General features: G+C 42.9%; 1 protein-coding gene across 4 annotated transcripts in view; it reads right to left on the bottom strand.

The window, feature by feature from the left end:
• The window catches only part of STAU1 (staufen double-stranded RNA binding protein 1), a 2,205,075-nt gene that overhangs the window by 1,032,247 nt on the left and 1,163,494 nt on the right, over positions 1-9,334 (bottom strand). The window lies entirely within an intron of this gene.

The raw sequence follows: 9,334 nt of genomic DNA, 5'->3' as shown, positions 1-9,334 counted from the left end.
TAAGCAGATATTAAGGCTAGAAGTTATTACAATACATCCTTGCAAGTAAAACAATTACATTCAAAACTCTCCCCCATGCTGATTATGACAGAAGTCCTCACTATAGGTAATCAGAATAAGCAAAACAAGTTTACCGAATTCAGCCAAAAAGATGTTCCATTAGCAAAGTTACACAATAATGCAAAATAAAGGATATGCTAAAAAACAAAAGTTATATACTTACCATAAGCAGATCTGTGTGGTCTTCTTCCATTTTAACAGACTCTGATCTGATGCCAGCAACATCAGAATCTTCAGTCCTGGAGCTCTACCCTCCTCTCCCCTTAACTCTTTGTTCTGACTATCCTCAGACGGAGTTTGCCCTATCATTGCCCCTTAAAACACTAGACACAGAAAAAAAAAAAACAATTCATACAGGTAATTGGTAGAGGACATCAATAGGCCCCTCGCACATATAGTTTCGGGGCTAATCCATACAGTTAGCCATAAGCCACAAACAATGGTGACAAATTGGGAGGGGGCACAGAGACTGAGGAGGACTACAGAAGACTACACAAATCTATCATTAGGGTAAGTTTCATATCAAATGCGGTCTTTTCAATCCATCTCAACCCATGTGTGCGCGTGGGAGGGGGGGCAGCTAAAAAAATAACATTCTGCAAAATTATAAAACCAAAGAAAGTCACAGACCTAGAATAGACATCCAATTTTTAATGTGACGCAAAGGTATGAAAGTTAGTCTGGGTAACTGACACACAGTTATCAATAGATACTTGAGCAAAAAAGGGCAAATGAAGTAGCTTTCTGGTGGAATGTGCCCTAGGATTAATATGCAAAGAAATTCTTTTCACGGAGTACACAAAGTAGATACAGTCAGAAAGCCATCTGGACAGGATCACTTTGGAAACAGGCTTGCAAGTCAAGTCTTAGAAAAACAAAAAAAAGTTTGATTTTTTTTGATATTTTTAGTCCTGTAAAAACAGAAACTCAGTTGTCGGTGAACATTCAAACAATGGAACAAAGAGACTCTTGTTACTACATTTTAAAAAGAAAACAGGTAAATCCATGACCTGATTCAGATTAGACACAGGGGCTACCTCAGGCAGAAAGGAAGAGTTGGCAATTATGGTGCTATGCTTGGGGCATACAAGATAGAGTGTAACAGAGAATAGTGTTTGAAGCTCAGACACCCTTCTTGCTGTTGTAACAGTTACCAGGAAGTCTTCCTATAAAAGAACTTTAAAGTGCGGCTGCCAGTTCAAAAGGAGCAAACACAAAAGTCTACTAGTGGGTAAAGACAGTTAAGTACAACAAACTGTAATCCTGAAAAAATACATTAACGGTCAACACGGCAATAAAAAAACAAAATACTTTAATTCTTAAAAAAAATGTTAGCGCTTTCTCTGTGAAAAAATACAGCTTCTTCAAGCCATGACAACTCATTAAAAAACAAACAGTTCTTTAGAAGGATAAAAGCAGCCTATCAGAAGCACAGTAGAAACCACATGATAAATGAAGTGCATAATACCCACTCATAAAAAACATTAATTCACAGAACGATGACCAATCATGCCAATGCTATAAACTTTGTGAATTTAAGAAGAGGTTTTACACAGGTCATCTCATTTAATGCAGGGGGAGTGTCAGCCTTAAACAATCCAGCATACCTCTGAACACTCCATTTTGTTAATCACATCCCCACCTCCAACATTTAAATTAACTTCTACCACAGCAAATTCAAAGAGATGTTCAGAGCCAAAAGCCGATGTGCTTAGCTAAAGCATTTTTCAACCTTTCATTACAAATATCACCAAGATGTTCTAAAATCCTATCCTTAAGTTGTCTATTCAATTTACGGATATAAAAACATTCACATTTCTGACACTTAACATAATATAAAACATTTGATGTTCTACAATCTGCATAGAAATCTAAGTAAACAGTCAAATCAAACTAAGAATGTTTAATAGCAGTTGTAGTCAAAATGGAATTGCAGGCAATACACATCCTGCATGGAAATTCACGTTTCAGAGATGTATTTTTGCGGAATGACAACGTCGGGTCATTACCTAACATTTTCTTGACCTGCTCATCAACTGTTAAAGTGGACCAGTTCTTTTTTATTATGTCGCAAACTATGGAAATATCACAAGAATATTTAAGGGTCATGAGAATTAGATCTTGACTCTACAAGTGGACATGTCGGTATATTATTATCAGTAATAAAATACGGCTTTGCAACAGAACTTCTCAATGAGACCATTTCTTGGGCTGTTTTATGTACTTCATCACATCAGCATGATAGCCCCTGGTTATAAAATTATCTGATAGGGCAATAACCACCCGATAGGTTTGTTCATTAACATTATGCAATCTGCATATGGTTTACAGGCCCATTTCAGTATTAAACCATAACTATAAAGTGTGTACATCTAGAACAGCTAAAAGAATGGCAAAATCCATCCATCCATCCATCCTCAACCCCCTTTTCCCCCATTTCGCATATGGGTTTGGGGTGTCACTTCAATTATGACAACGATCTCCAGTCAAGCTCAACTCCACTGAGTGGCTAGCCCTGCCACGGTAGTTCATCAGTACCACTTACTTGCACATGCACCTATGGCCAATTTAGAGCAGCTAATCCACCTACTGCAAGTCTTTTGAATGTTGGAGGAAACCAAATGAAGGAAACCCACACAACCACGGGGAGGACATGCAGACTCCACACAGAAGGCACCCCAGCTGAGAATCAAACTGGAGAAAGTACAGTTGTGTACACTTACCATAAATGTAAATGTCAAGTGTATTCACTGTTGCAGTCATCACATTTGGGTTATCTGCCTGCAGGTAGCCCTCAGCTGGCCTGAATACCACAGTCATCGGACTTCTGCATCAGATGCTGTCGCTTCTTCCTTGACATCAGGTTGTCAGGGGTATAAAACATGCAGCCGATGCCATTACATCAGTTTTTCTTGCCCCGGATGTCAGGTGCCCCCACAATAGGAAGCAATTAAATGGTATGGTAAACCCCCATCAAAATGCAAATATACAAGAAAAAATAAATATACCAACAAGGAGAGGTAGAGCCAAAAGAAGTCAGGGGGCTGGAGGGAGGGTAATTAGGACTGCAACAGTGAATACACTCGAACATCTACATTTATGTTAAGTGTACACAACCGTACTATGTTCTTCGTGTTTCATGCGTTGATTCCCAAAGATAAGGAAGGGAGGAAAAAGTTAAAGAGCATTAGGGCCAGCTATTAATCCCTGCAAGACTGCAGTGGCAAATCCAGCTCGGGATTTAGAAAAGATACTTAAGTGGTAATGCTTGGTGAAGGTATGTACAGAAATCCAGGTAGCAGCTTCTAGGATGTCCCTGGTATGGACCCCTCTGAGAAATGCCGCAGATGTAGATGCAGCCCTGGAGAAATGTGATCTTATTCCCTGTGGGGTAGGTTTTCCATGGTGCTTGTAGCAGAAATGAATGCAATGGGCTATCCATTTGGAAATGGCTTGCTTTGAAATGGCCTTCCCCTCTGCCCTTGCAGCAAAGCTAACTAGCAGCTTTTCAGATTTTTTGATAAATTCTATTTGGACAGGACTAAGCCTAAGTTGTCTGTGCACGTCTAGCGAGTGCTGTATTCGTTCCCCTTTGTTTTGTGGATTAGGGAAAAAAAAGTAGGCAAATGAATGGACTGAGGGCCACAGAAAACACCACCTTGGTCATAAAGGAAGGATTAGTTCTGAGGGAAACCCTGTCCGCATGGAAGATAATGAAGGGTTCCACTGCCATGAGGGCCTGTAATTCAGACACACTTATTGCTGAAGTGATGGTTAGAAGAAAGGCTGTTTTCCAAGAAAGGAATTTCAACTCTGCTGTAGCAGCTGGTTCAAATGGGGGAAGAGTGAGATTTCCCAATACAAAATTAAGGTCCCAGGCTGGAGTGGGAGCTCTCCTGGGAGTTCTTAAATTTTTGGCCCTCTAAGAAATTGCTTTGGCAAGGGGTGAGAGAAGAGGGGTGGCTCAATATTATAATGTGCAGAAATGGCAGAGATATGAATTTTAATTGACGAGAAGGATAGGCCCTTGTGGAGCATTTCTGTTAAGTACTGTAGAATATGAGGCAAGCTAGGCACCGTTGTGGCCATCCCCTGAGCCTGGCTCCAGGAACAGCATCTTTTCCACTTTTCAGCATAGAAGTTTCTAGTACTAGGCCTCCTTGCCTCCAGAATGACATCCAGTACCTGCTTACTGAGAGATGTTAGGGGAGAGCTCAAGGAATTAGCCAGGCTGAAAGGTTCAGGGTTTGAAGCAGAGGGTGCAAAATCTGGCCCGCATGCTGGGACAGCAGGGAAGGGGGTCTGAGGCAGGTGCCATGGTTGTAGCAGTGTCATGCTGTGCAAGAGGGGGTACACCAGTGGTCTGGCCAGTCTGGTGCAACCAGTATTGTCCTTGGCTTGCCCTGTTTGATCGTTAGTAGAACCTTCGCGAGGAGAGGGGGAAAGGCATAAACCGAGAGGCTTTCCCGGGTAAAGGACAAGGCATCCACTTTCCAAGCTTGACTGTGGAGAGTTCTTGTGCAGAATGTGTTCAATTGAGAGTTCTGACAGGAGGCAAACAGATCTACCTCTGGATTCCCCCATTTGTTCCTCAAAAGGTTGAATATTTTGGGTTCTAGTTTCCATTCGTGTGGGTCCATGAGACTTCTGCTTAAGTCATCTGCCAGTGAATTTAGTTTGCCTGGCAGGAATTGTGCTTGTAGGTGTTACTTGGTAGCTCAAGGCTGTGTTCCACAGAGCCATGGCTAGTCTGCAAAGAGGGTATGAGTGGGTTCCCCCCTGCTTGTTTATGTACCACATAACTGTGATGTTGTCTGTCTTTATCAATAGTTGTCCTGGAAGAATACGGTCTTTGAAGGCTGTCAGAGCATTCTGTACAGCTAACATTTCTTTTTGATTGATATGCAGATGCATCTGTCTCGGGTTCCATTTGCCCTGAATGCACTGCCTTGCCATGCGAGCCCCCCAATGCATAGTCTGATGCGTCTGTAGTTAGGGTTTGGGCAGCAGGGGGTACAGTGAGAGGGAGTCCCTTGTGGTAGCAGGTCTCTACCCACCAGAGGAACTCTGTCTTTATACAAGGAATAATAGAAATCATTGTTTCCAGGTCCTGAGAATGTTGACACCATAGGCTTTTTAGATACCATTGGAGTTTCCTCATATGCAGTCTTGTGTACGGAATTAGTAGAATGCAAGAGGCCATGAACCCCAGAGCTTGCAGTATTTTCCTTGCCGATAGCTGGGGTTTTGTGGCCAGTAGTTTGAAGTAGGTTGCCAAATAAACTTGGTCCTCCGGAATGAGGAATGCCATCTGGGAAGCTGTGTTCAAGCTTGCTCCCAGGAATACAATCTGTTGGCAGGGTACTAGGTGAGATTTCTTTTCATTGATGGTGTATCCCAGTGAGGTTAGACGTTTCTTTATAATTGCCAGGTGTTTAATAGCAATTCATGGCTTTCTGCCTGAATCAGAATCGTCCAAGTATGGGTAAATTTGAATATTTCTCAGCCTGCAAAATGCAATGGCTGGAGCTAGACACTTTGTGAACACCCTGGGTGCAGTAGATAAGCCAAAAGGAAGTGCAGAGAACTGAAAGTGCATGGAGCCTGCCCTGAAACGTAGGTATTGTCTGCAGGATCTACTTATTGGGATGTGCAGGTAAGCTTCCTTTAAGTCTAGGGTTGTCAGCCAGGCATCCTTGGCTAGTAAAGGATGAAGCTGTTGAAGAGGTAGCATTTTAAATTTTGGAACCACCAGGAAGGTGTTGAGAATGGAGAGGTCCAGATAGGACGCCAGGAGTGGTCTTTTCTGGGTACCAGAAAAAGTCTTTAATAAAAACACTGCCCCCCCCCCCTTTGTTCTGCTGGGACAGGTTGAATAGTCCTGATATTGAGAAGACAGAGAACCTGCTGTTGGGCCTCCGCCTATTGATTTGGGGGTAGGTCTGGCCAATCATATGGGGTTGGTAGTGTGTGGAAGTGGAATCTGTATCCTTGGGAAACTATGTTCAAAACCGATTTGTCCTGGGTAACGAGTTCCTAGTTTTTTGCATGCAGGGCGAGCTTTCCCCCTAAGGGAGCAGGGTAGTAGAGCAGGGCTTGGAAGGTTTAAGGTTAAGTCACTGTGTCATTTTTCCATAGGGGGGTGGCTTACAACTCCGTGCTTTGGAGGTGGGAGCCCCCCACTGCTTAGATCTGTGCATAGTCTGAGACTGCAGCCTAGGTGGTCTGCTGTTCCTGGGTTTGAATTGAGAAAGCCTGGAAGGGACTGGAAAGGACCAGTTCTTTGAAGGCCAATGCCTACTGAATCTGGGAGGCTGTACTTGTAGGAAATCTTTAACAGTTTGCATAGATTTAGCTTTTTCCTCCCTCCTTTTGAGGACAACTTCTGCTTTGTTGCCAAAAAGACTGTCTTGTTTTAAGGGAGCATCCAGTAATTTAGCTTTAATATGATCTGGCAAGTTTTGTTCCTGAAGCCAAGCATGCTTTCTAAGTACAGACCCAGTAACAGCAGCCCTGCAAGATGCTTCTAAAGCATCAAAACCACATTGCAAATATGTTTATCAACTTGTTCTGTAGAATGCATTAAATCTTTCAATTCTTTACGTTCAGCACAGTCAGGAATTAACATCATTTTCTGTCTAAGTAGCCCCATAATATGCTGCTATTTTAACATATGAAACTGGCAGTTTAAAGCCCTAATTACCAAAGTAGCAAAAGTGTACACCTTCTTACCCAATCTGTCCAATGCTCTAGAATCCCTATCAGAAGGGGTAGGCTTTTTTGCAGCAGTAGCCTTAATAATTTTTGGTACTTGGGAAATGGTCCCTGGATCCACAGAAGGATTCTTGAAGAGGAACGTGTGAGAGTCAGGTACTCTGTAGTACCTGTCAGGCTTTCTTGGAGCTGGAGGTAGTGTGTGAGGGGTAAGGCTAGATTCAAGAAAGCATCATCTGCAATGTCCAGAACAGGAGGGATAGCTAAAGGCCTGTGTTGAGGTAGGAGTAAGAATTCCCTAAGTCTCTTTTCGGAGTCAGAGTAATCCTGGCTTTCCCAGTGGAAATGCTCCCTAAGAGTGTGCAAGGATCACCAAAAGAAAAATCTTCTGGAGGGGAAGCAGAGAGAATGGAATCCTCTGCATCAGAATCCTCATAAGTAGATAAGGGCAAATCCTGGTAATCAGGAGGAGTAGAAATATCAGATTCCTGATCAGAAGAATCGGAAAGAAAATCAGTTCTAGGTCTCAGAGGGAGAAGGCTAGCTTCCCAAATTAAGGTAATAAGGTCTTCAGCAATTCTGTGCATTTGTTTTTTAGGCATATGGGCCAGAGCCTGCGGTTTGGTCGTCTGTTTTCTAGGCACAGAGCGAGTTTTCAGCCTGGATGAAAACGATGGTGTCGGTTTAATATAAATGTCTGTAGGCCTGAATTCACCCTTAGAAACCGGTGCTTGCACAGCGGCTCCGGACCCATCCAAGGTAGAGACAACCGCAGGTTCCATAGTCGAAGAAGTATCTAGCAGCATACCAGACTCTGAATGGGTCTCAGTAGAGGCCTGCGAATCAGAAGTAGTGGATATAAGGGGCTGCGAAAGTGCCTCACTGAGTACCGACTGACTAGCGACTAGCTTAACAGAAGCCGTCGGCAGCTTTGGACCCATGCGGTCTGTCTCTGTCTTTATTCTTACGTTTTTTCAGAAGATAGTTAGTCGGATGGCTAGATGAAGCCATTTTTGAGTACACAGAACGAGTATGAAAGTAATTAGCTGCAAAACCAGCCCAACGACAAATAGTCCAGGCGTTGAACAAGGCACAAAATGGACAACGAGGTACATTGTGGTCTGGGCCTAAACAGGGAATGCAGTAAGAAAGAAAATCTCTGAGGTATTTGCTTTCCACAATAAGACAATTGTTAACTTTTACTGACATCGGTAAGAGCAAGAAAAAGGATCCCCAATGGGGTACATAGCTTTTTTTGAAGACTTCGGGTCTGAAACTCGAAAACAAAAATTTCAGGAGTCAGTCGACCGGCAACTTGCGAACTGCTTCTGCTTTGGGCACCGCACGGAAAGAAAGACTGATGTAATGGCATCGGCTGCATGTTTTATAGCCCCGACAACCTGACGTCAAGGAAGAAGCGACAGCATCCGACGCAGAAATCTGCAGACTCTGGTATTCAGGCCGGCTGAGGGCTACCTGCTGGCAGATAACCCAAATGTGATGACTACAACAGTGAAACACGAAGAACATCCTGTTGCTGTGAGGTGACAATGTTAACTGTTGCACCACTGTGGCCACAGTCATGCCAAAATTGAAACGATATAGATCAATATGGTTTTGCAGAGGGGAAGCAAACATTTGACAAAATTAAAGAATTAGTGATCTAGAGGGAAGCAGAATACATGAAAATCACTGGTGTTGGAGGGTTTTGATGCAGATAAAGCATTTAGCAGTGTAAGCTGGGATTTTATGAGCAGGCAATGGAAGCATTTGCATTTCTATAAAAAAATTATAAGGTTGATTAGGAGGATAAATAAGGGATCGGAGGCGAAAATGAAAGCAGGTGGGGTCCTCTCATAATTTCTGCTTGAGCAGAGGAACCAGGTAAAGATGTCTTCTTTCCCCTTTATTTGCATTAATATTTCTGACACCGGTTAGAGCAGGAAAAAAGGATCCCCAGTGGGGTACTTATCTTTTAGAAGATTTCAGGTTTGAAACTCGAAAAACGAAAATTTCAGGAGGCGGCCAACCGGCACTTGCGAACTGCTTCTGCTTCGGGCACCGCACAGCAAGAAAGACTGACTTGCATTTGGCAAAAAAATAAGGGACTCAGAAATTCAAGGATATAAATGGTACGGTAATCAAGAAAAGATGGTTTTATTTGCAGATGACAATTTATACCGGACAAAACCAGAAAGAGATATTACAGTGTTGCATAACAGACAGTTTTAAATCTTTTCAGGATACAAAATTAATGAAGCTAAAACAAAGGGAAATGCAGTACATTATTTACCCACATATGAATTGGATATTCTTCGTGTTTAACTGTTGCAGTCATCACATTTGGGTTATCTGCCTGCAGGTAGCCCTCAGTCGGCCTGAATACCAGAGTCTTGGGATTTCTGCATCGGATGCTGTCGCTCCTTCCATGATGTCAGGTCATCAAAGGTATAAAACATGCAGTCGATGCCATTACATCAGGCTTTCTTGCCGTGCGGTGCCTGAAGCAGAAGCAGTTCGCAAGTGCCGATCAGCCGCCTTTTGAAATTTTTGTTTTTCG

The sequence above is a fragment of the Protopterus annectens genome, chromosome 12.part0, assembly GCF_019279795.1.
Source record: "Protopterus annectens isolate FY-2018-M chromosome 12.part0, PAN1.0, whole genome shotgun sequence".
Lineage (NCBI taxonomy): Eukaryota > Metazoa > Chordata > Ceratodontiformes > Protopteridae > Protopterus > Protopterus annectens.
The sequence above is the reverse complement of the archived record's forward strand: the minus strand, read 5'-3'. Positions and strand labels throughout refer to the sequence as shown.